Raw genomic sequence first — 27,260 nt, 5'->3', positions numbered from 1 at the left:
GTATGGGGGACTTTTGGGATAGCATGGGAAATGTAATTGAGGAAAATATGTAATAAAAAAAGGAAAAAATAAAATAAAATAATATAAAATAAACTCCCTATTTCCCATTGTAAGAACAAAACAAAACAAAAACAAAAACAAAAAACAAAAAAATCAAAACAAAAAAAAAAAGAAAGAAAAGAAAGAGCAATTTTCAAATTCATCTAGAATAACAAAAGTCCCAGGATATCAAGAATAAAAGAAATTCTGGGGAACTACCATCCCTGACCTCAAGCTGTACTACAGAGCTAAAAACTGCATGGTATTGATACAAGCAGGTAGATCAATAAAATAGAACTGAAGACCCTGAAATAAACCCACACCTATGATCACTTGATATTTGACAAAGAAGCCAAAATCATCCAGTGGGGGAAAAAAAGACAACATTTTCAACAAATGGTGCTGGTTCAGCTGGCAGTCAGCATGTAGAAAAATGCAAAATGATCCATTCGTTTCTCCTTGTACAAAGCTCAAGTCCAAGTGGATCAAGAACCTAAAATAAAACCAGATATACTGAATCTAATAGAAGAGAAGGCAGGAAAGAACTTCCCACATATTGGCAAGGGGGAAATTTTCTTGAACAAAAGACCAATGGCTCATGCTCTAAGAATGACAATTGACAAATGTAACTTCATAAAATGGAAAAGCATCTGTAAGGCAACCCACAGATTAGGAAAAGTCTTTTACCAACCCTACATCTGATAGAGGGCTAATATCTAAAATGTACAAAGAACTCAAGAAGTTAGACTCCAGAGAACCAAATAATATTATAAAAAATGAGATACAGAGCTAAAGAAAGAATTCTCAATTATGGAATCTTGAATGTCTGAGAAATATTTAAAGAAATATTCAACATCCTTAGTCATCAAGGAAATGCAAATCAGAACAACCCTGAGTTTCCACCTCACACCAATCAGAATGGCTAATAGTTTACCTGAAGACCCATCTATCTCACTACTGAGCATATACCCAAAAGATGCTCCACCATATCATAAGAACACATGCTCTACTATGTTCGTGGGAGCTTTATTCCCAATAGCCAGAAACTAGAAGTTACCCGGATATCCCTCAACTGAATAATGGATACAGAAATTTTGGTTCATTTACACAGTGTTATTCAGGTATTAAAGAACAAGGACATCATGAATTTTGCAGGCAAATGGATAGAACGAGAAAATATCATCCTGAGTGAGGTAACCCAATCACAAAAGAACACGTGGTATTCATTCCCTGATAAGTGGATATTAACCCAAAAGCTCAGAACACCCAAGACACAATTCAGAGACTACACGAAGCTCAAGAACATGGAAGACCAAAATGTGGATGCTTCAGTCCTTCTTAGAGGGGGAAACAAAATACCCATGGGAAGGGTTACAGAGACAAAGTGTTGAAAGAAAACTGAAGGAAAGGTCATCCAGAGACTGACCCATCTGGGGATCCATAACACATACAAACCCAGACACTATTGTGGATGCCAACAAGTGCTTGCTGGCAGGAGCCTGATATAGCTGTCTGCTGAGAGGCTCTGCCAGTGACTGAAAAATACAGAGGTGGATGTTCTCAGCCAACCATTGGACCGAGCACAGGTTCCCTAGTAGAGGAGCTAGACAAAGGATCCAAGGAGCTTAAGGGGGTTGAAGCCCCTTAGGAGGAAAAACAATATGAACCAACCAGTACCCCCAGAGCTCCCAAGGACTATGCACCAATTGAAGAGTACACATGGAGGGACCCATAGTTCCAGCCATATGTGTAGCAGAGGATGGCCTTGTTATACATCAATGGAAGGATAGGCCCTTGGTCCTGAGAAGGCTTTATGCCTCAGTGTAGGGAAATGTCAGGACAGGGAAGCAGGAATGGGTGGGTTGGTGAGCAGGGGGAAGGGGAGATAGGAGGTTTTCGAAGGGGAAACCAGGAAAGCGGATAACATTTGAAATGTAAATAAAGAAAATATCTAATACAAAACAAACTAACAAACAAACAAAAAACCAAAACAAAAAAAGAAAATATCATCCTGAGCGAGGTAACCCAGATACAAAAAAACACACATGCTGTGTACTCATCGATAAATGGATATTAGCCCCAAATCTCAGCATACCAAGGATGCAACCCAGAAATCACATGGAGCTTAAGAAGAAGGAAGACCAAAGTATAGATGATTCAATCCTACATAGAACAGGGAACAAAATAATCACAGGAGATAGAGGGAGGGAGTGATCTGTGAGGAAGAGTGGAGGGGGAGGGAGAAGGTGGGGGAGGAACAAGTATTAGAAGGAACAAGGGAAAAGTACAAACAGTAAGAAAATTCAGTCGAAACATGTAGCAGTAGAATATGGGGTGCTGGATGTAGTCACTAGAAAGCTCCAGACTCCAGGGAAGCTAGAGACTCTTAGGACCCAATGGTGATGACTTTAGCTGAAATACTCAACAAAGGGGTGAAATCACTTCCAGTAGATAGGCATAGCCCCCAGTTGAGGGATGTGGCCACCTACACAGCTCAAAATTTTTATTCCATAAATGTTCCTGTCCAAAGGAAAGACAGACAAAAAAAAAAATGAAACAGAGACTGAAGGAAAAGTTGTCCAGAAACTGCCCCACATAAAGGTCCATCCCATCTCAGACACCAAACCCCCACACTATTCCTAATGCCAAGAAGTACTTGCTGACAGGTGCCTGTTATGGCTGTTCCCTGAGAGGTTCTACCAGCACTTGACCAATAAAAATGTAGGTACTCACAGCCAACCATTAGACTGAGCTCGCAGATCCCAATGGAAGAGCTAGGGGAAGGACTGAAGGAGCTGAAGATGACTGCAACCCCATATGAAAAAGAATAACAACTAGATGGAACACCCAGAGCTCCCAGGGACTAAACCACCAACCAAAGACGATAAATGGAGGGAACCCTGACTCCAGATACATATGTAGCAGATGATGGCCTTATCTGATATCAATGGGAGGTTTGATGTCCCAGTGTAGGGTGATGCTAGAGGGGTAAGGAGGGAGTGGATGATTGGGTGGAAAAGTATACTTATAGAGGCAAAGGTAAGGAAAAAGAGGGGGTGGGATGGGTGTTTTGTGGAGGGGTAACCAGGGAGGGGGATATCATTTGAATTATAAACAAATAGAATGATTAATTTAAAAAAAGAATCTAGTGAAATTGAGCTGGTGCTTAACTAGAGCCTCCAATGCTCATGGCATTGAGTGAATCTCTGCATTCTACCAGAGTTGAAAGGTAAATACCAACATAACTACCAACCCTTTGATCTGGAACAATGACATTTCTGTAAAATGCATTAGTACAATAGTGGCTCAAAATTTGTGGGAGTAACCTGTCAATATGTGCTTGGATTTAAGGCGCACTACATGAGATGGAACCCATGTACTACATAGATGGCCAAGAATCTGAGACAAGCTAGTCCATGGACCTAGAGAATAATCAAATACACGGCTCTTTAAATAAACATAGCAAGCCAGGTGTAGTGATGCAAGCCTTGAATCCAAGCACTCTGGAGGCAGAGGCAGGTGAATTTCTGAGTTCGAGGCCAGCCTGGTCTACAAAGTGAGTTCCTGGACAGCCAGGGATATACAAAGAAACCCTGTCTCAAACAAAATAAAGTAAAGTAAAATAAAATAAAATAAACATAGCAATAAAACGACTTCTTTTTATTTTAATTAGGTATTTCTTACATTTATATTTCCAATGCTATCCGAAAAGTCCCCCATACCCTCCCCCTCCACTCCCTTACCCACCTACTCCCAATTCTTGGCCCTGGTGTTCCCCTGTACTGAGGTATATAAAGTTTGCACGACCAATGGGCCCCTCTTTCTACTGATGGTCGACTAGGCCATCTTCTGATACATATGCAGCTAGAGACACGAGCTCCGGGGGGTACTGTTTAGTTCATATTGTTGAATAAAATGACTTCTAATGATAGTCTTCTATACTCATATAACAATATCTTGTTCAATCATCATTACATAACCTTTATCTTGCAGTAAATGGAAGCAAATATGCAGAGAGTGAGAAACTTCAAAATACCCACTCCTAAATGGAATGTCTCCATTAAATCCCTCATCTCTGGGCTCAGGAAATCCTGTGGAAAAGGAGACAGAAAGACTGTCAGATTCAGAGGTCATAGAGGAGACCAAAAAAAGAATATCTTCTAAACACAGCAGGACCAACACACACTCAGAGAGTGTGGCAGCATGCACAGGGCACACATGGGTCTGGGTCAAACCAGGTCTCAGCACTGAGAGGAGAAGTGTACCCAGTCTCTATACCTAACCTTTCTCAAATCTTCTCCAATTATAACTACTCACAAAGGAAAAGCTAGTTTTCTTGAATGTAGTTTCACTGGGTATAGAAACCATACATAAGGGCAGGCTCCACAACCCACAGTAGATGGCAAACAAAATGAACTCAGTAGTATCTGAGGCAGACTTTTGTCTCATAAAGCTTTGTCTAAGCTTTTTCACATTTTAACCTTCCATGTCTTTTGGTTACTGATTATTGTTTTCCCTCTCCCATGTTTTTGGGATTTTGTGTGTGCAAACATGCGTGCTCTATGTTAAAAGTGGAGCATAAGCCAACTGTATAAATGTTAGCATTTAGAGCACTGAGAAATAATAAAACTAATAGAGAAAAGGAAAGAGTATGAAACGAGTAGGGATAAAAAAAGAAAATTAAACATGAATAGGAACATACAATGACATTTTAAGATACAGAAGTTCGCAGATTGAAACAGATACAAACCTGGCCAAGAGTGAGACCCTAGATCTAACCAAAAGCAAGTCAGAATCAGAATTAAAACAAACAAACAAACAAACAAACAAACAAACAAACACCATATCACCAGATCTTAAATGGCTTAATCCAATTGTTATCTCTCTGCTTGAATTTAGAATAAAATGCTATTCAAAGACAGGTAAGAGATGTAAACTTTCAAAACTATTCACTCTGGAAATCCAGCCTAAAAAAATGTTTTTTCTGTTTTCATAATATACCTGTTAACATGAAAAAGTAGTATGTCAAAGGAACATTCATGCAAAGCATATTTTTTTAAAAAATCAACAAATTATCAAACTCTCTTAGTAAGTGGATCTTGAAATGATTAGCTTCACAGACACCTGATGATCTGAGTAAAGGCAACTAACTAACTGACTCAGGGCTGTCAAGATGTCCTGTTCAGGTCCTGACAACAAAAGCAGTGGTTCATTCTACTCCTCCTGCAAACTGTAGTACTACAACCACTTCAGTTTCTGGGAAGATTTATCAATGAATCCTCTTCATTAAAAACATTTTAAAAGTATAGATTCTGACCATTCTCAAAGAGAACACACAGTACAGACAAGGCAAGCTGCCAGTGTCTGCATGTTCAAAGAGTGACTTCTCTGCTTCTTTGCCTTGGCTGTTTTGCTATCAAGAGCAAGCCCTTCTCACTCATATCTCCATATTCACTGCTGTGACTTTTGTGCAGGATATGATAGAAATTGTTTGACTCCAATGTTTGACTATTTAAGGTGAAGATTTGAGTGAGAAGGGAAGTAAGAAAGAGTTGATGTGGTGGAAAGAGCACCATAATTACATTGTATAAAAAAATCTATTTTCAATCATAAAATTAATGAAAAAAATAGTCTTGTGGGGGAAAATATTAAAAGATGGGAAATGTGACAGAGATGAACACTGTGGGGGAAAAAAACAAGTCGAAATGATGTAAAAGTACACTAACAAACACAAAAACTTCCTTTGAAAGATTAAATTTTCACACGTATGATAAAAAGTGATAAGTGCACTGAAACAGGTCAGGAGAAACTGACCAACCTGAAATACAAAGAAGTTTTAGAAAACTGAGTATATAAGATATGATGGATAATACCAAACCATTTAATATGAAGAGTAGTTGTATAGATGAATAAAATTTGGTATGAGAGGAGACATCTTTGTTCCCTGATTCCACCAAGACTAGTCTGCTCAGGTGAGAGTGTGGACTACAGAAGTTAACAGCTTCTGGGACAGGTGGGAGCCACAGAGCTCCTGAGGCAGACCCCTTTTCTGGCTCCAGACACCTGGGCACCTTCCCTGACAGAGGAGAGGTGTTCACCCAGCCCTGGAGGGAATTGCCAGAGCATCTGCAGGAGACATATTGGTTCCCGGATTCTATTGAGACTAGTCTGCACAGGTGAGAGTGTGGACTACAGACGCTAACAGCTTCTGGGACAGGTCCTGTTTCAGGCCTTCATCTTCTGCCAAGAGACAAGTCTGAACACCAGATATCTGTGCACCTTCCCTGAAAGAGGAGAGCTTGCATGCAGAGAGTGCTCTGACCACTGAAACTCAGGAGAGAGCTAGTCTCCCAGGTCTGCTGGTAGAGAAAAACAGAATCACGAGAGGAACAAGCTCTAACCAGAGACAACTATAACAACTGACTCCAGAGATTACCAGATGGCAAAAGGCAGACATACGAATCTTACTAACAGAAACCAAGACCACTCACCATCATCAGAACCCAGCACTCCCACCTCAGCGAGTCCTTGGCAGCCGAACACACCTGAAAACTTAGACCCAGATTTAAAGGCATATCTCATGATTATGGTAGAAGACATCAAGAAGGACTTTAATAACTCACTTAAGGAAATAGAGGAGAGCACTGCTAAAGAGTTGCAAATCCTTAAAGAAAAACAGGAAAACACATCCAAACAGGTGATGGAAATGAACAAAACTATACTAGACCTAAAAGGGGAAGTAGACACAAAAAAGAAAAACCAAAGTGAGGCAACGCTGGAGATAGAAACCCTAGGAAAAAAATCTGGAACCATAGATGCGAGCATCAGCAACAGAATACAAGAGATGGGAGAGAGAATATCAGGTGCAGAAGATTCCATAGAGAACATCAGCACAACAATCAAAGAAAATGCAAAATGCAAAAAGATCCTAACTCAAAACATCCTGAAAATCCAGGACACAATGAGAAGACCAAATCTACGGATAATAAGAGTAGATGAGAATGAAGATTTTCAACTTAAGGGGCCAGCAAATATCTTCAACAAAATTATAGAAGAAAACTTCCCAAATCTAAAAAAAGAGATGCCCATGAACATACAAAAAGCCTGCAGAACTCCCAATAGACTGGACCAGAAAAGAAATTCCTTCTGACACATAATATTCAGAACAACAAATGCACTAAATAAAGATAGAATGTTAAAAACAGTAAGGGAAAAAGGTCAAGTAACATATAAAGGCAGACCTATCAGAAATAAACCAGATTTTTCACCAGAGACTATGAAAACCAGAAGATCCTGGACAGATGTTATACAAACAATAAGAGAACACAAATGCCAGCCCACGCTACTATACCCAGCCAAAATTTCAATTGCCATAGTTGGAGAAACCAAAGTATTCCATGACAGAACCAAATTCACACGTTATCTTTCCAGCACTTCAAAGGATAATAGCAGAAAAAAGCCAATACAAGGAACAGAAACCATGTCCTAGAAAAAGCAAGAAAGTAATCCTTCAACAAACCTAAAAGAAGACAACCGCAAGAACAGAATGCAAAATTTAACTAAACTAATAGGAAGCAACAATTACTTTTCCTTAATATCTCTTAAGATCAATGGACTCAACTCCCCAATAAAAAGACATAGAGTAACACAGTGGCTACACAAAAAGGACCCAATATTTTGCTGCTTACAAGAAACCCATCTCTGGGAAAAAGACAGACACTACTTCAGGATGAAAGGCTTGAAAACAATTTTCCAAGCAAGCTGGAGTAGCCATTCTAATATCTAATAAAATTGACTTCCAACCCAAAGTCATCAAAAAAGATAAGGAGGGGCACTTCATACTCATCAAAGGTAAAATCTTCCAAGAGGAACTCTCAATCCTGAATATCTATGCTCCAAATCCAAGGGCAGCCACATTCATTAAAGAAACTTTAGTAAAGCTCAAAGCACACATTGGACCTCACAACTTCAACACACCACTTTCATCAATAGACAGATCATGGAAACAGAAACTAAACAGGGACACAGTGAAACTAACAGAAGTTATGAAACTAATGGATCTAACAGATATCTACAAAGCATTTTATCCTAAAACAAAAGGATATAACTTCTTCTCAGTACCTCATGGTACCTTCTCCAAAATTGACCATAAAATTGGTCAAAAAATAAGCCTCAACAGATACAAAAATATTGAAATTGTCCCATGGATCCTATCAGATCACCATGGAATAGGCTGATCTTAAATAAAAAAATAAATAATAGAAAGCCAACATTCATGTGGAAACTGAACACTCTTCTCAATGATACCTTGGTCAAGGAAAGAAAAAAGAAAGAAATTAAAGACGTTTTGAGTTTAATGAAAATGAAGCCACAACATACCCAAACTTATGGGACACTATGAAAGCATTTCTAAGAGAAAAACTCATAGATCTGAGTGCCTCCAAAACAAAACTAGAGAGAGCACACACGAGCAGCTTGACAACACACCTAAAAGCTCTAGAAAAAAAGGAAGCAAATTCACCCAAGAGGAGTAGACAGCAGGAAATAATCGAACTCAGGAGTGAAATCAACCAAGTGGAAACAAGAACTATTCAAAGAATCAACCAAATGAGGATCTGGTTCATTGAGAAAATCAACGAGATATATAAACCCTTATCCAGACTCACTAGAGGGCACAGGGACAGCATCCTAATTAAGGAAATCAGAAATGAAAAGGGAGACATAAAAACAGATCCTGAAGAAACCCAAAATACCATCAGATCCTTCTACAAAAGGCTATACTCAACAAAACTGGAGAACCTGGATGAAATGGACAAATTTCTAGAAAGATACCAGGTCCTAAAGTTAAATCAGGATCAGGTTAATGATCTAAACAGTCCTATATTCCCTAAAGAAGTAGAAGCAGTCATTAATAGTCTCCCAACCAAAATAAGACCAGGACCAGATGGGTTTAATGCAGAGTTATTTCAGACCTTCAAAGAAGATCTAATTCCAGTTCTTCACAAACTATTCCACATAATAGAAGCAGAATGTACTCTACCCAACTCATTCTATGAAGCCACAATTACTCTGATACCTAAACCACAGAAAAATCCAAAAAACATAGAGAACTTCAGACCAATTTCCCTTATGAATATTAAGGCAAAAATACTCAATAAAATTCTTGCTAACCGAATCCAAGAATACATCAAAACAATCATCCATCTTGACCAACTAGGTTTCATTCCAGGGATGCAGGGATGGTTTAATATATGGAAATCCATCAATATAATCCACTATATAAATAAACTCAAAGACAAAAAGAACATCATCATCTCCTTAAATGTGGAGAAAGCATTTGAAAAAATCCAACACCCATTCATGATAAAAGTCTTGGAAATATCAGGAAGTCAACGCTCATACCTAAACACAATAAAAGCAATCTACAGCAAACCAGAAGCTAACATCAAAGTAAATGGGGAGAAGCTGGAAGCAATCCCACTAAAATCAGGGACTAGACAAGGCTGGCCACTTTCTCCCTAATTTTTCAACATTGTACTTGAAGTCTTCACCAGAGCAATTCGACAACAAAAGAAGATCAAGGAGATACAAATTAGAAAGGAAAAAGTCAAATATCACTTTTTGAAGACGATATGATAGTAAATATAAATGACCCTAAAAATTCTACCAGAGAACTCCTATACCTGATAAAAAGCTTCAATGAAATAGCTGGATATAAAATTAACACAAACAAGTCAATGACCTTACTCTGCACAAAGGATAAACAGGCTGAGAAAGAAATTAGGGAAACAACACCCTTCTTAATACTCACAAATAATATAAAATACCATGGCATGACGCTAAGAAAGTGAAAGACCTGTATGATAAGTACTTCAAATCTCTGAAGAAAGAAATTAAAGAAGATCTCAGACAATGGAAAGATTTCCCAAGCAGAATGGATTGGCAGGATCAATATAGTAAAAATGGCTATCTTGCCAAAAGCAATCTACAGATTCAATGCAATCTCCATCAAAATTCCAACTCAATTCTTCAATGAATTAAAAAGAGCAATCTGCAAATTCATCTGGAAATAACAAAAAACCTAGGCTAACAAAAACTCTTCTCAATGATAAAGAACCTCTTGTGGAATCACCATGCCTGACATAAAGCAGTACAACAGAACAATTGTGATAAATACTGCATGGTACTGGTATAGGGACAGACAAGTAGACCAATGGAATAGAATTGAAGACCCAGAAATGAACCCACACACCTATGGTCACTTAATCTTTGACAAGGGAACAAAAACCATCCAGTGGAAAAAAGACAGCATTTTCAATAAATGGTGCTGGCACAACTGGTAGTTATCATGTAGAAGAATGTGAATTGATCCATTCCTATCTCCTTGTACTAAGGTCAAATCTAAGTGGATCAAGGAGCTCCACATAAAACCAGAGACACTGAAACTTATAGAGAAGAATGTGGAGAAAAGCCTCGAAGACATTGGCACAGGGGAAAAATTCCTGAATAGAACAGCAATGGCTTGTGCTGTAAGATCAAAAATTGACAAATGGGACCTCATGAAAATGCAAAGCTTCTGTAAGGCAAAAGACACTGTCAATAAGACAAAAAGGCCACCAACAGATTGGGAAAGCATCTTTACCTATTCTGAATCAGATAGGGGATTAATATCTAATATATATATAAAGAACTCAAGAAGGTGGACTCCAGAAAATCAAATGACCCCACTAAAATTGGGGCTCAGAGCTAAGCAAAGAATTCTCACCTGAGGAATACTGAATGGCTGAGAAGCACCTGAAAAAAACGTTCAACATCCTTGATCATCAGTGAAATGCAAATCAAAACAACCCTGAGATTCCACCTCACACCAGTCAGAATGGCTAAAATCAAAAATTCAGATGACAGCTGATGCTGGTGAGATATGTGGAGAAAGAGGAACACTTCTCCATTGTTGGTGAAATTGCAAGCTTGTACAACCACTCTGGAAATCAGTCTGGTGGTTCTTCAGAAAATTGGACATAGTACTACCTGAGGATCCTGCAATACCTCTCCTGGGCATATATCCAGAAGATGTTCCAACTTGTAAGAAGGACACATGCTCATCTATGTTCATAGAAGCCTTATTTGTAATATCCAGAAGCTGGAGAGAACCCAGATGCCCCTCAACAGAGGAATGGATACAGAAAATGTGGTACATTTACACAATGGAATACTACTCAGCTATTAAAAAGAATGAATTTATGAAATTCCTAGGCAAATGGATGGACCTGGAGGGCATCATCCTGAGCGAGGTAGCCCAATCACAAAGGAACTCACACAATATGTGCTCACTGATAAGCGGATATTAGCCCAAAACTTAGGATACCCAAGATATAAGATACAATTTGCCAAATGCATGAAACTCTAGAAGAATGAAGACCAAAGTGTGGACACTGTGCTCCTTCTTAGAATTGGGAACAAAACACCCATGGAAGGAGTTACAGAGACACTGTTTGGAACTGAGATGAAAGGATGGACCATATCCGGGGATCCATCCCATAATCAGCTTCCAAATGCTGTCACCATTGCATACACTAGCAAGATTTTTCTGAAAGGACCCAGATATAGCTGTCTCTTGTGAGACTATGCCGGGGCCAACAAACACAGAAGTGGATGCTCACAGTCAGCTATTGGATGGATCACAGGGCCCCCAATGGAGGAGCTAGAGAAAGTATCCAAGGAGATGTGGGGATCTGCAACCCTATAGGTGGAACAACAATATGAACTAACCAGTAACCCCTGGAGCTCATGTCTCTAGCTGCATATGTATCAGAAGTTGGCCTAGTTGGTCAGCAGTTGAAAAAGAGGCCCATTGATTGTGCAAACATTATATGCCTCAGTACAGGGTAACACCAGAACCAAGAAGTGGGAGTGGGTGGTTGGGGGAGTGGGTGGGGTAGCATGTGGGGGAATTTTTGGATAGCATTGAAAATGTAAATGAAATAAATACCTCATTTAAAAAAACTTTTTGGTATGAGTTCTACAAAGAATCATTGCATGATTCTGTAGTTCCTTATCACATCCAGGATATACAGTATATAAATATGAGATGGAAAAAAAGACAAAAAGGTGTGAGGGGCACATTTTCTCCCACTATCCTGAAATCATCATGTATGTGTGTATATATATATATATATATATATATATATATATATATATATATATATATAATTTTTGTGACCTAACTCATAAGAGAAATTTTACCAAAATTACATAATAATTTATATCAGAAAATCTGGTGAACTATATTCCTCCTACCCCTGAAAAGAAATTAAACTGTTCCTAACACCTGGTTAGAAAAGCCAAGGGGTCAACAATGGGCTGCCCTACTGCTTTGTTGGAAGGAAATTAAAAAAAACAAACAAACAAACAAACTGGTTATGCATTTTATATTCCTGAGGCAGAGAAGTCTGGAATGTTTTCATGAGATAGGCAAGGATAGCTTTTAGAAATAATTCTCACAGCAACAAAAAATAATTGTGATTAGCTTAGAGTGTTTCATAAATAGCTACTTTAAAGCAGGTGAACTCTGTGCCCGTCCAATTTAGAATGTGGGTGTATATCATATATCAGAATTGCTTGTCATTGAAAGTTCACTTTCTTGGTTGGTAGCAAACAAGATGCATTGTGTGAAATGTGGCACATCAAAAGCCATCAGACAAAATGTTCATCTAGAGCACATAAAAGAAATCAGTGAAGACTGAATAAATAAGTTCATATTTGATATAAGTCAGAAAACTAATGGGTTAGCAAGAATGAAATGGGTAAGGGAAACATATTCCTATCAAAGAGAAAGTTATAAAATTAATAATAATAATAGTAGTAGTAGTAGTAGTAGTAGTAGTAGTAGCAGTAAAGTATTTTGGAATCAAAATGAAATGTGATATATATATATATATATATATATATATATGTATATATATATATATATATATATATATGTGTGTGTGTGTGTGTATCAAACTTTATATATATGTATGTATATTTGATATTATAGAATTGAGATACATTATCTTACTCAATTTCATCATTTATTAGATAGGAAAATATTTGAAATTCTTATGCTACAAGATTATTATTCCTGATGAAGTCATGGGTGTGGATTTATGTGGAGGTGCACAGAAAGAAGAATAATCATGGTAAATACTATGGGATTTCAGGACATGAAGAAATCCAATGTATCCAGATAATGGAGCATGTTAAAAGTCAGTGCAACAGATGTGCAGTCTTACTCCTTAGGCAAGGATGGCACTGGCAAGAATGTCATCAGTATCAGAGCTATGCTTCAGAATATTTATTAATCAATATTTTTAATTATTGTGCAAAGCAGTTTAGCTGCTTCTTGTTTGGATCTACAGTCAAAATTCACATTCTTCAAAACTAGGCCAGGTATCACAAGTAAGAGTGTCAGAAGCACATGTTTCCATGACGTAGCCTCAAATTGTTCTAAGTTGTTTAAAGTGACACCTATGTGTCACTTCCTGACTGTTTTAGCTGGATACACAGTTTTATATATCATCAATGCATACAAAATGTATGAAACTAATTAGACTGGCAAGATCTATTTGAGACCTCTAGCCAGGAATCTTAATATGTCTGAGAGGAGTCTTCTATTTGCTTTTGCAAATCCTAGTTCTAAAAATGGCTGCCTTTGTTGTTTTGGTTTGATGTTTTCCCAACACAATGAAAAAGATCTATCCTCAAAGGTAAATTATAACATATACAAAAACTTTTGCAGTATAATTTTAAAGTGGTTTGAATAAAAATGTTCTCCTGCAATTGTAGACTCATAGGAATAGTCACTATTAGAAAGTGTGACCTTACAGGGGGAAATTTTCTAAACAGAACTCTAATGGCTCATGCTCTAAGATCAAGAATTGATAAATGAGACCTCATAAATAGGGAAAGCTTCTGTGAGGCAAAGGACATAGTCGATGAGGCAAATCGGCAACCTATAGATTGGAAAAAAGTCTTCACTAACCCTGCATCCAATAGAGGACTAATATCCAAAATATATAAAGAACTCAAGGTTAATCACCAAAAATCAAACAAACAACCCAATCAAAAAAAAAATGGGATATAGAACTAAACCTGGAATTCACAACTGAGGAATCTCTAATGGCTGAGAAGTACCGAACGAAATGTTCAAAGTCCTTAGTGATCAGGGAAATGTAAATCAAAATGAACCTGAGATTCCACTTTACACCAGTCAGAATGTCTAAGATTAAAAACCTTCAGATGACAGCAGATGGTGGCTAGGATGTGGAGAAAGAGGAACACTCCTCCATTGCTGGTGGGACGGCAAACTGGTACAACCACTCTAGAAATCAATATGGAGGTTCCTCAGAAAACTGGAAATAGATCTACCTGAAGACTCAGCTATACCACTTTTGGGAATATACCCAAAGGATGGCCCACCATGCCACAGGGGCACTATGTTCATAGCAGCCTTATTTGTTGTGATAGCCAGAACCTGGAAACAACCAAGATGCCCCACAACAGAAGAATGGATACAGAAAATGTGATTCATTTACACAATGGAATATTACTCAGCTATTAAGAAGAAGGACTTCCTGAGTTTTGCAGGTAAATGGATGGAAGTAGAAAATATCCTGAGTGAAGTAACTCAGACACAAAAGGACATGCATGGTATTTACTCACTAATAAGTGGATATTAGACAAAAATCAAAAACAAAAACAACAACAACAACAAAAAACAAAATACCATACAGAATACACAAGATACAGTCTACAGAATTCAAAAGGTTCAACAAGCTGAAGTGCCCAAGTGAGGACACCTCAGTCCCACTTGGGTGAGACAAGAAAGTGGGGAGGGATGGAGAGACTTGGGAAGGAAAGTGGATGGGGTGGAGGATAATAGGGGGAGTGGGGAACCTGATCTGGTATTGGATGAGGGAAAGGACTGAAGCCCTGAGCGCCTGCATAAAGAGTATAAACAGGCAACCTCAGGAAATAGGAGGTTGGGGGACCCCCCCCCCAAGAGTACACCAGAGACCTGGGAGGTGAGATACTTCCAGGACTCACAAGGAGGGACCTATGATTAAATGTCAGACAGTAGGGAGAGGGAACTTATAGAGCCTACCTCCAGCAGGAAGACAGGACATCAAGTGAGGGATGGGGGTTGCCTTCCCACAGTCACACCTCTGACCCATAACTGTTTCTGTCTGAAAGAATTACAAGGATTGAAATGGAGAAGAGCCTGAGGAAAAGAAGGGCCAGGGCCAGGTCCAAAGTGGGATCCAACTCCAAGGGAAGTCCCAAGGTCTGACACTTTTACTGAGGCTATGGAATGCTCACAAAAAGGGACCTATCATGACTGCCCTCAGAAAGACCCAACAAGCAGCTGAAGGGAGTCGGATGCAGTTATTTGCACCCAACCAATGGACAAAAGCAGCTGACCCCTGTTGTTGAATTTGGGAAGGCTGAAAGAAGCTGAGGAGAAGGGCGATCCTACAGGAGGACCAGCAGTCTCAATTAATCTGGACCCCTGAGATCTTTCAAACACTGGACCACCAAACAGACAGCATATACCAGCTGATATGAGGTCCCCAACACACATACAGTAGAGGACTTCCAGGTCTGTGTTCATTCAGAGATGTGCACCTAACCCTCAAGAGACTGGAGCCCCCAGGGAGTTTAGAGGTGAGGTTGGGTGGAGGGTGGGCGCATCCATGTGGAGACAGGGTGTGGTTGGGGGGAGGTATGGGATGTGGAGAAGTTGGAGGGTGGGAGGGGGGTGGGGAACAGAATATGGAGTGTAAAAAATGAATTAAAAATAAAATTAAATTATAAACAAAAGTGTGGCCTTTTGTGGGTAGCTGTGGCATTGTTGGAGAAAGTATGTAACTGGATGCAGGCTTTAAGGTTTCAGATGCTCGAGCCTGGTCCAATGTCACACTTTCTTACTGCTGCCTTTGGATATAGTTGTAGACCTCTTGGCTTTTTCTCCAGGCATGCTGCCATGTTTCCCAACATGATGACAGTGGACTGAATCTCTGACTTGCTAATTGTTCAATTAACAATTGGATTAAACTTTTAATTAAATGTTTATCTTCATAAATCCTGCCTTGGTCATAGAGTTCCTCAGTCATAGAAACCCTAAGAGAGAAGGGACTGGGATTCTGCTGTGATAGACTGGACCATGCTTTTGTTTGGAGGAACTTCGGACAAGAAAAACTTTAAGTTTAAGTGGGCCTTAATCAGCCATAAAACTGGGGGCGTGGAAGAGAGTCTTTCTAAGAATAATTTGACCTGTGGAAGCTTGCAAAGAGGTTTTAGAGACAAATTTTAATATCCTACAGATCATTCATGTAATATTGTGGTGAATAATCTGGCTGCTTTCTGATAAAGTCATGCCTAAAGCTAAATTGAAGAGTTATAAACTAAAGGCTTTAGAAGAGGATATTTCCAAACAACCTTGTGTTGACTGTGTGATGTGGCTAATAAGGGCTAGTTTTATGCAGACTTACAATGAAAAGGAGCAAACAGAGTAATGAAGACTATAATATGCATACTTGGAGCAGAAATGGAGTGCCTGAAAGTCTAAACAGATTAGAAAAGGTTTGGTTCTAACTAAAATAGAGGGTGTGACCTCAGAGCAAGACCCAGCTAACGTTCTAACTTTTGCAAATGAAATAAAGAAAAGTGATAAGGAATTAAAGAAAAGCTTAAAGTCAGGTATGGTGGTGCATATCCCTTCTCTCTTAGGGTTTCCAGCCCTCAGAAGTCAGAAGCTGGAGGATCTCTGAGTTCAAGGAAAGCCTAGCTTATAGCAAAAGTTCAAGGTCATCCAAATTTAGGTAGTGAAAGAAACCATAGAAAACAGAAAAAAAATTTTTTTAAGTACTTGAAGACTGAAGTCAAGTTTGATACTCACCAAGCAGCAGACCTTGGCTGCTTTGTCCATGTGACATTAGAGTCAAAAATACAAGAAAGGGTTTATTGAATATCCCTCCATGATTAAGGAAAGCAACTGAGGTTAGGCAAGTTTCAGGGGTGTTCCTGCATGGAGGTCTGGAGAGGCCATTGTGTGAAGTTGTGAAGGTAAACACTGGATTGCCTTGGAGACCCCAAGATGTTGGTAATGCCAGAGTTATGGGATACTTGCCAAGTAAAGAGACTAACAGCAAGTAGAGTCAGCCCACAAGAAAAAACTGTATTGTAGTCAACAAAACTTAAAAGAGGTGGAGATCTGAAGAGCACTTTGATATCAGAATGAAATACAGACTTTGGAGTTTGCCCAGCTGGTTTTTGGTCTTGCTTTGGTCCAAGATTTCCTCACTGTGCTCCTATCCTCCCTTTAGAATGGTAATGCACATGCTGTGACACTATATGTTGGAAGTATGTGATCTGTTTTTTATTTTGATTTTACAGGGGATTACAGTTAAGAGATTGCATGGTTCTCAGAAGAGACTTTGAACTTCAGACTTTTAAACATTGTTGAGACTGTGATATACTATGGGGGCTTTTGAAGTTAGACTGAGTGCAGTTTTAGTTTAAAATATGGCTACCAATGTATGGGGGGCAGGGAATGGAATGTGTTGGTTTGAATGAAAAATTGCCTTCATAGGCTCATAGGAAATAGAGCTCTTTAAAGGTGTGGCCTTGTTGAGTATATGTGAGCTTCTTGGATTATATGTGGGCTTGTTGGAGGAAATCTGTCACTAGGTGTGATGTTTGAGGTTTCAGATGCTTAACCCAAGTCCAAGTCACTCTCTCTCCTGACTTCAAATCTGGATATAGAACTCTTAGCTATTTCTCCAGAACCATGATTCTTGCCATGATGACAATGGACTGAACTATTAAACTGTAAGTCAGCCCCTAATTAAAAGCTTTTCTTTAAAAGAGTTGCCATACTTATAATGGCTCTTCATAGCAATAGAAATGTTAAGACAACTTCTGACTACCACTTCAAAATATTAGGCTCCTTCCAGGGTGAAAGAGAAATTCCTATTTCCAATTTCTATATTTCCCCTTTCATGAATATAGAGAACTAGAACAGAATTTTGTGGCAAGAACATGGAGGATTTTAAATTGTCTGAAGACACAGACTCTGTCTTAGTTACTCGTCTATTACTGTGAAGACATACCATGATCAAGGCTAATTATAAAATGAAATATTTAATAGGGAAGTTGTGTATAGTTTTAGAGAGGTATTCCATGATCATCATGATGGGGTACATAGTAGCAGACAGGCAGGCATGACAATAGAGCAGTAGATAAGAGCTTATATTCTGATCCACAGGCAGCAAGCAGAGAGAGAATGTCTGGTCTGGCATGCATGAGCTTTTGAAGCCACAAATCCCATACACAGACACACACCTTTCCCTCCAGAAGAATGATGTAATCTTTCTTAAACAATCCACCAACTGGAAACGACTAATTCAAATATCTGAGTCTATGTGAGCCATTCTTCTTCAAACCCCGATAGATATTTTTTTCTTTGAGTTTTGAAGAAAAGTTAATCCTGGGACAATTTTCAGAATTCTGCATGACTTTGGAATAGACATGTGTTATCCAAGGTTTGCTTTCCCAGAGGTGAATAGGGCTACTACTGACCAGGAGTCCTTCTAGTAGTCCTAAGGAAAGTATTACTGTAAGTTCCATTTTAGCAAAAGAGCTAAACGAAGGTATCTAAGTTATTTTTTTATATTTGATGAATGTAAAACAGCATTTTAGAATCTGAACTCTTTCTGCTACCTGATGCTATGAAGCTTAGACAAGTCATATATATATATATATATATATATATATATATATATATATATATATATAACATTAACCTGGAAATTTAATGATAGTTATTATACTCCAAACTGAGGAAACAGACCTACCTATAAATTTTTAAAAAGCTATTATTGACTCTATTCCTATTCACAAATTTTTATCCACTTTGTAAAAATAATACAATCTTATTGACACTGAGTTTTGTCTATCTGGCTTATTCTGGTGAGTGATGTGTCGACACAAGACTTCTAAATCATCTGTAGGAAGAAGCTTTAAAGATTGCAAATATCTAACCATTCTTATTTCTACCTTAAGTCACAGTAACAGACAATATTTCCGTGGCAGATCCCATGATATAAGAAAAGAGGTATAGAACTAAATGATCTTTTATGATCTTTGGGATTAATTTTTTAAATCTCTTTTTTCCTTGAGCCAATGGAATGTGAATATTATTTGTTACTGAAGCACAATCAAGCCATCTTAAATGACAGAAAATATTAAGAAATAATTGCTAGAAGACTCAAGCCCCAAATTTATATATGATAATAAGTAGTTAAAATGAATATTGAGACATCTTAAAGTGATTTTTGCAAAGGACATTCAGTATTGGGAGTCTTTTCCTTGTCAAAATCAGTAATGAATACTCTTTCTCTACACTAAATTTGTTGATACCATTAATGTACTACTATCTGGTTCTTAATAAAAATACATAAATGTTAAGAGAAGATGTATGTAACTGTGCTAATGGTATAGAGGATATTACTGATTTGTGGATATCATTCCTCAATTTTTTTAAAAGAATTATTATTTTATTTTTTGAGATTATCATGTAATTACACTATTAAACGCTTTTCTATTTTTTCCTCCAAAACTTCCAACACAACTCATTTGATCTCTTTCAAATGCATGATTTTTTCATTAATTATTGTTATATTCCTAAATAAAACTTGATGGGTTTGTATAATGTTATTTGTATGTGTATTTTTTACCAATTTGTATTCTGTTGTACTCTGGGCAGGAGTATTCGTTCCACTCATTCCCTTCCTTAGATGCATATATATATATATATATATATATATATATATATATATATATTTCCAACCATATTGGCTTTTCCCCTTCTACTTTAGCATGTCTGCTGTTGCACTTGTTCAAATCATGTTTAGGTAATCATGTGGTGAGACTTTATGAGTGTGACATTCCTAACATACAAACTCAAAGAAAACTGTCTGATCTCTGTATCTTGCAATCTTTCCATGCCTACTCTTGAAATGATCCCTGGGATGTAAGGGTTGTTTTGTGACTTGAGCCCCGGGCTATCTTGCCAGCCGAGTCGCCTGACACCCGCAAGGGCCCACACAGGATTCCACAAGGGATCCTAAGAACTCTAGTGAGTGGAACACAACTTCTGCCAGGAGTCCGGTTCGAACACCAGATATCTGGGTACCTTCCCTGCAAGAAGAGAGCTTTCCTGCAGAGAATACTCTACCCACTGAAACTAAGGAGAGTGCTACACTCCCAGGTCTGCTTATAGAGGCTAACAGAGTCACCTGAAGAACAAGCTCTTAACAGCAACAACTATAACAGCTAGCTTCAGAGATTACCAGATGGCGAAAGGCAAACATAAGAATCCTACTAACAGAAATCAAGACCACTCACCATCATCAGAACGCAGCACTCCCACCCCACCTAGTCCTGGGCACCCCAACACAACCGAAAATCTAGACCCAGATTTAAAAACATTTCTCATGATGATGATAGAGGACATCAAGAAGGACTTTCATAAGTCACTTAAAGAATTACAGGAGAGCACTGCTAAAGAGTTACAGGCCCTTAAAGAAAAGCAGGAAAACACAGCCAAACAGGTAGAAATCCTTAAAGAAAAACAGGAAAACACATCCAAACAGGTAATGGAAATGAACAAAACCATACTAGAACTAAAAAGGGAAGTAGACACAGTAAAGAAAACCCAAAGCGAGGCAACGCTGGAGATAGAAACCCTAGGAAAGAGATCTAGAACCATAGATGCGAGCATCAGCAACAGAATACAAGAAATGGAAGAGAGAATCTCAGGTGCAGAAGATTCCATAGAGAACATCGATACAACAGTCAAAGAAAATACAAAATGCAAAAGGATCCTAACTCAAAACATCCACGAAATCCAGGACACAATGAGAAGACCAAACCTACGGATAATAGGAATTGATGAGAATGAAGATTTTCAACTTAAAGGGCCAGCTAATATCTTCAACAAAATAATTGAAGAAAACTTCCCAAACATAAAGAAAGAGATGCCCATGATCATACAAGAAGCCTACAGAACTCCAAATAGACTGGACCAGAAAAGAAATTCCTCCCGACACATAATAATCAGAACAACAAATGCACTAAATAAAGATAGAATATTAAAAGCAGTAAGGGAGAAATGTCAAGTAACATATAAAGAAAGGCCTATCAGAATTACACCAGACTTTTCACCAGAGACTATGAAAGCCAGAAGAGCCTGGACAGATGTTATACAGACACTAAGAGAACACAAATGCCAGCCCAGGCTACTATACCCGGCCAAACTCTCAATTACCATAGATGGAGAAACCAAAGTATTCCACAACAAATCCAAATTCACACAATATCTTTCCACGAACCCAGCCCTTCAAAGGATAATAACAGAAAAGAAGCAATACAAGGACGGAAATCATGCCCTAGAACAAGCAAGAAAGTAATCCCTCAATAAACCAAAAAGAAGACAGCCACAAGAACAGAATGCCAACTCTAACAACAAAAATAAAAGGAAGCAACAATTACTTTTCCTTAATATCTCTTAATATCAATGGACTCAATTCCCCAATAAAAAGACATAGACTAATAGACTGGCTACACAAACAGGACCCAACATTCTGCTGCTTACAGGAAACCCATTTCAGGGAAAAAGACAGACACTACCTCAGAGTGAAAGGCTGGAAAACAATTTTCCAAGCAAATGGTCTGAAGAAACAAGCTGGAGTAGCCATTCTAATATTGGATAAAATCGACTTCCAACCCAAAGTTATCAAAAAAGACAAGGAGGGACACTTCATACTCATCAAAAGTAAAATCCTCCAAGAGGAACTCTCAATTCTGAATATCTACGCTCCAAATGCAAGGGCAGCCACATTCATTAAAGACACTTTAGTAAAGCTCAAAGCACACATTGCACCTCACACAATAATAGTGGGAGACTTCAACACACCACTTTCATCAATGGACAGATCGTGGAAACAGAAACTAAACAGGGAAACAGTGAAACTAACAGAAGTTATGAAACAAATGGACCTGACAGATATCTACAGAACATTTTATCCTAAAACAAAAGGATATACCTTCTTCTCAGCACCTCACGGGACCTTCTCCAAAATTGACCAGATAATTGGTCACAAAACAGGCCTCAACGGATACAAAAATATTGAAATTGTCCCATGTATTCTATCAGACCACCATGGCCTAAGACTGATCTTCAATAACAACATAAATAATGGAAAGCCAACATTCACGTGGAAACTGAACAACACTCTTCTCAATGATACCTTGGTCAAGGAAGGAATAAAGAAAGAAATTAAAGACTTTTTAGAGTTTAATGAAAATGAAGCCACAACGTACCCAAAACTATGAAACACAATGAAAGCATTTCTAAGAGGGAAACTCATAGCTCTGAGTGCCTCCAAGAAGAAACGGGAGAGAGCACATACTAGCAGCTTGACAACACATCTAAAAGCTCTAGAAAAAAAGGAAGCAAATTCACCCAAGAGGAGTAGACGGCAGGAAATAATCAAACTCAGGGGTGAAATCAACCAAGTGGAAACAAGAACTATTCAAAGAATTAACCAAACGAGGAGTTGGTTCTTTGAGAAAATCAACAAGATAGAAAAACCCTTAGCTAGACACTCTAAAGGGCACAGGGACAAAATCCTAATTAACAAAATCAGAACTGAAAAGGGAGACATAACAACAGATCCTGAAGAAATCCAAAACACCATTAGATCCTCCTACAAAAGGTTATACTCAACAAAACTGGAAAACCTGGACGAAATGGACAAATTTCTGGACAGATACCAGGTACCAAAGTTGAGTCAGGATCAAGTTGACCATCTAAACAGTCCCATATCACCTAATGAAATAGAAGCAGTTATTAATAGTCTCCCAGCCAAAAAAAGGCCAGGACCAGATGGGTTTAGTGCAGAGCTCTATCAGACCTTCAAAGAAGATCTAATTCCATTTCTGCACAAACTATTTCACAAAATAGAAGTAGAAGGTACTCTACCCAACTCATTTTATGAAGCCACTATTACTCTGATACCTAAACCACAGAAAGACCCAACAAAGATAGAGAACTTCAGACCAATTTCTCTTATGAATATCGATGCAAAAATCCTCAATAAAATTCTTGCTAACCGAATCCAAGAACACATTAAAGCAATCATCCATCCTGACCAAGTAGGTTTTATTCCAGGAATGCAGGGATGGTTTAATATACGAAAATCCATCAATGTAATCCATTATATAAACAAACTCAAAGACAAAAACCACATGATCATCTCGTTAGATGCAGAAAAAGCATTTGACAAGATCCAACACCCATTCATGATAAAAGTTTTGGAAAGATTAGGAATTCAAGGCCCATACCTAAACATGATAAAAGCAATCAACAGCAAACGAGTAGCCAACATCAAAGTAAATGGAGAGAAGCTGGAAGCAATCCCACTAAAATCAGGGACTAGACAAGGCTGCCCACTTTCTCCCTACCTTTTCAACATAGTACTTGAAGTATTAGCCAGAGCAATTCGACAACAAAAGGAGATCAAGGGGATACAAATTGGAAAAGAGGAAGTCAAAATATCACTTTTTGCAGATGATATGATAGTATATATAAGTGACCCTAAAAATTCTACCAGAGAACTCCTAAACCTGATAAACAGCTTCGGTGAAGTAGCTGGATATAAAATAAACTCAAACAAGTCAATGGCCTTTCTGTATACAAAGAATAAACAGGCTGAGAAAGAAATTAGGGAAACAACACCCTTCTCAATAGTCACAAATAATATAAAATATCTTGGCGTGACTCTAACTAAGGAGGTGAAAGATCTGTATGATAAAAACTTCAAATCTCTGAAGAAAGAAATTAAAAAAGATCTCAGAACATGGAAAGATCTCCCATGCTCATGGATTGGCAGGATCAACATTGTAAAAATGGCTATCTTGCCAAAAGCAATCTACAGATTCAATGCAATCCCCATCAAAATTCCAACTCAATTCTTCAAAGAATTAGAAGGAGCAATTTGCAAATTCATCTGGAATAACAAAAAACCTAGGATTGCAAAAAGTCTTCTCAAGGATAAAAGAACCTCTGGTGGAATCACCATGCCTGACCTAAAGCTTTACTACAGAGCAATTGTGATAAAAACTGCATGGTACTGGTATAGAGACAGACAAGTAGACCAATGCAACAGAATTGAAGACCCAGAAATGAACCCACACACCTATGGTCACTTGATCTTCGACAAGGGAGCTAAATCCATCCAGTGGAAGAAGGACAGCATTTTCAACAATTGGTGCTGGCACAACTGGTTGTTATCATGTAGAAGAATGCGAATCGATCCATACTTATCTCCTTGTACTAAGGTCAAATCTAAGTGGATCAAGGAACTTCATATAAAACCAGAGACACTGAAACTTATAGAGGAGAAAGTGGGGAAAAGCCTTGAAGATATGGGCACAGGGGAAAAATTCCTGAACAGAACATCAATGGCTTGTGCTGTAAGATCGAGAATTGACAAATGGGACCTAATGAAACTCCAAAGTTTCTGCAAGGCAAAAGGCACCGTCAATAAGACAAAAAGACCACCAACAGATTTGGAAAGGATCTTAACCTATCCTAAATCAGATAGGGGACTAATATCCAACATATATAAAGAACTCAAGAAGGTGGACTTCAGAAAATCGAATAACCCCATTAAAAAATGGGGCTCAGAACTGAACAAAGAATTCTCACCTGAGGAATACCGAATGGCAGAGAAGCACCTGAAAAATGTTCAACATCCTTAATCATCAGGGAAATGCAAATCAAAACAACCCTGAGATTCCACCTCACACCAGTCAGAATGGCTAAGATCAAAAATTCAGGTGACAGCAGATGCTGGCGTGGATGTGGAGAAAGAGAAACACTCCTCCATTGTTGGTGGGATTGCAGGCTTGTACAACCACTCTGGAAATCAGTCTGGCTGTTCCTCAGAAAATTGGACATAGTACTACCGGAGGATCCCGCAATACCTCTCCTGGGCATATATCCAGAAGATGCCCCAACTGGTAAGAAGGACACATGCTCCACTATGTTCATAGCAGCCTTATTTATAATAGCCAGAAGCTGGAAAGAACCCAGATACCCCTCAACAGAGGAATGGATACAGAAAATGTGGTACATCTAAACAATGGAGTACTACTCAGCTATTAAAAAGAATGAATTTATGAAATTCCTAGCCAAATGGATGGACCTGGAGGGCATCATCCTGAGTAAGGTAACACATTCACAAAGGAACTCACACAATATGTACTCACTGATAAGTGGATATTAGCCCCAAACCTAGGATTCTCAAGATATAAGATACAATTTGCTAAACACATGAAACTCAAGAAGAATATAGACTGAAGTGTGGACACTATGCACCTCCTTAGAATTGGGAACAAAACACCCATGGAAGGAGTTACAGAGACAAAGTTTGGAGCTGAGATGAAAGGATGGACCATGTAGAGACTGCCATATCCAAGGATCCACCCCATAATCAGCATCCAAACGTTGACACCATTGCATACACTAGCAAGATTTTATTGAAAGGACCCAGATGTAGCTGTCTCTTGTGAGACTATGCCGGGGCCTAGCAAGCACAGAAGTGGATGCTCACAGTCAGCTAATGGATGGATCACAGGGCTCCCAATGGAGGAGCTAGAGAAAGAACCCAAGGAGCTAAAGGGATCTGCAACCCTATAGGTGGCACAACATTATGAACTAACCAGTACCCCGGAGCTCTTGACTCTAGCTGCATATGTATCAAAAGATGGCCTAGTCGGCCATCACTGGAAAGAGAGGCCCATTGGACACGCAAACTTTATATGCCCCAGTACAGGGGAACGCCAGGGCCAAAAAGGGGGAGTGGGTGGGTAGGGGAGTGGGGGTGGGTGGGTATGGGGGACTTTTGTTATAGCATTGGAAATGTAAATGAGCTAAATACCTAATAAAAAATGGAAAAAAAAAGAAACTAACAGAAAAAAAAAAAGAGTTGTTTTGTAGATGCATCTGTTAACATTAGACTTCACAGCTCTAGACCTTGATTGGTTGTGGTTTTCTATAATGATCTATGTATGTTGCAATGAGAGGTTGAAAAAAAAAAGGAAACAAACAAAACCACCTGTTTTTGAGTATGAGTAAAGTACCTTAGAATTTAGTTAAATATTATCCTGATTTAGTATAACGGTGGTAGTAGGTTCTCCTCCCAAGGTCCATGATTTGCTAGCCATAAATAATTGGCTAAGCTTCCAGAACCAGGTATTAATTCCTCTTACTGTGAGTGTCTCAAATTCAATTATAGAGCTATTGGCTACCACCAAATATGTATACCACTATTGTATGCTTATGTTTATGGTGTCATGTTGCTCATTGTTGTGGTTCATAGGTATCTTACCTAGGTAGGGCTGTTGATTGTTCCCTCATTTGGAAGCTTGAACAGCACCTTGAAAGATGGTACCATAAACTAGTACCATAAAAGTGAATCCTCAAAGAGGTGGCAGTAAAGTCAGTTCCAGCACAAGGATTACCCTTTAATTTTCAACGATATTGAGATAAGAATGCACAAACATCTAATAAGAAAGTGTGCCAGTGTAGGAGAAACTTCTTTTCCTATAAGTAAGTGGGAAATTAAGAGTAAAATTTCAGGGACTAAAACAGCAGACATAAAGAATGATCTAGAATAGCAGTCATATTCTGCACCAATATGTAGGTGGGAAAAACCTATAAATGCAAGGATTTTAAAGGGAATTTACTACATTAATGTGAAGTAAAATCATCCACCTAAAGACATCTGAGGACCAAAAAACCCAAGCCATCAGACCTCAGTGGTAATAAAGTCAGATCTTCCTCATCCTCTCTTTTCATGTGTTCCAGCTTCAGATTTTGGACAGCTGTTTGTCAGTAACCGAGAGAGAAAGAAGAGCTTCATTGTAAGATAAAACAGAACAAAATTATCACTTTCCCCTTCCTGTAATAAGTGGTAAACCAAAGGGAGAGGAATTACTTTACTTTTAAATTCAGTTGCAGAACTGGACATGGTGGTTCAGAATTGAAATTCCAGCATTCAAAATGGGTAAGTCATTGTTCCAAATCTCAAACTAACCAAATGAATAACTGGATG

Source organism: Mus musculus, chromosome 4, assembly GCF_000001635.26.
Source record: "Mus musculus strain C57BL/6J chromosome 4, GRCm38.p6 C57BL/6J".
NCBI lineage: Eukaryota > Metazoa > Chordata > Mammalia > Rodentia > Muridae > Mus > Mus musculus.
The sequence above is the reverse complement of the archived record's forward strand: the minus strand, read 5'-3'. Positions refer to the sequence as shown.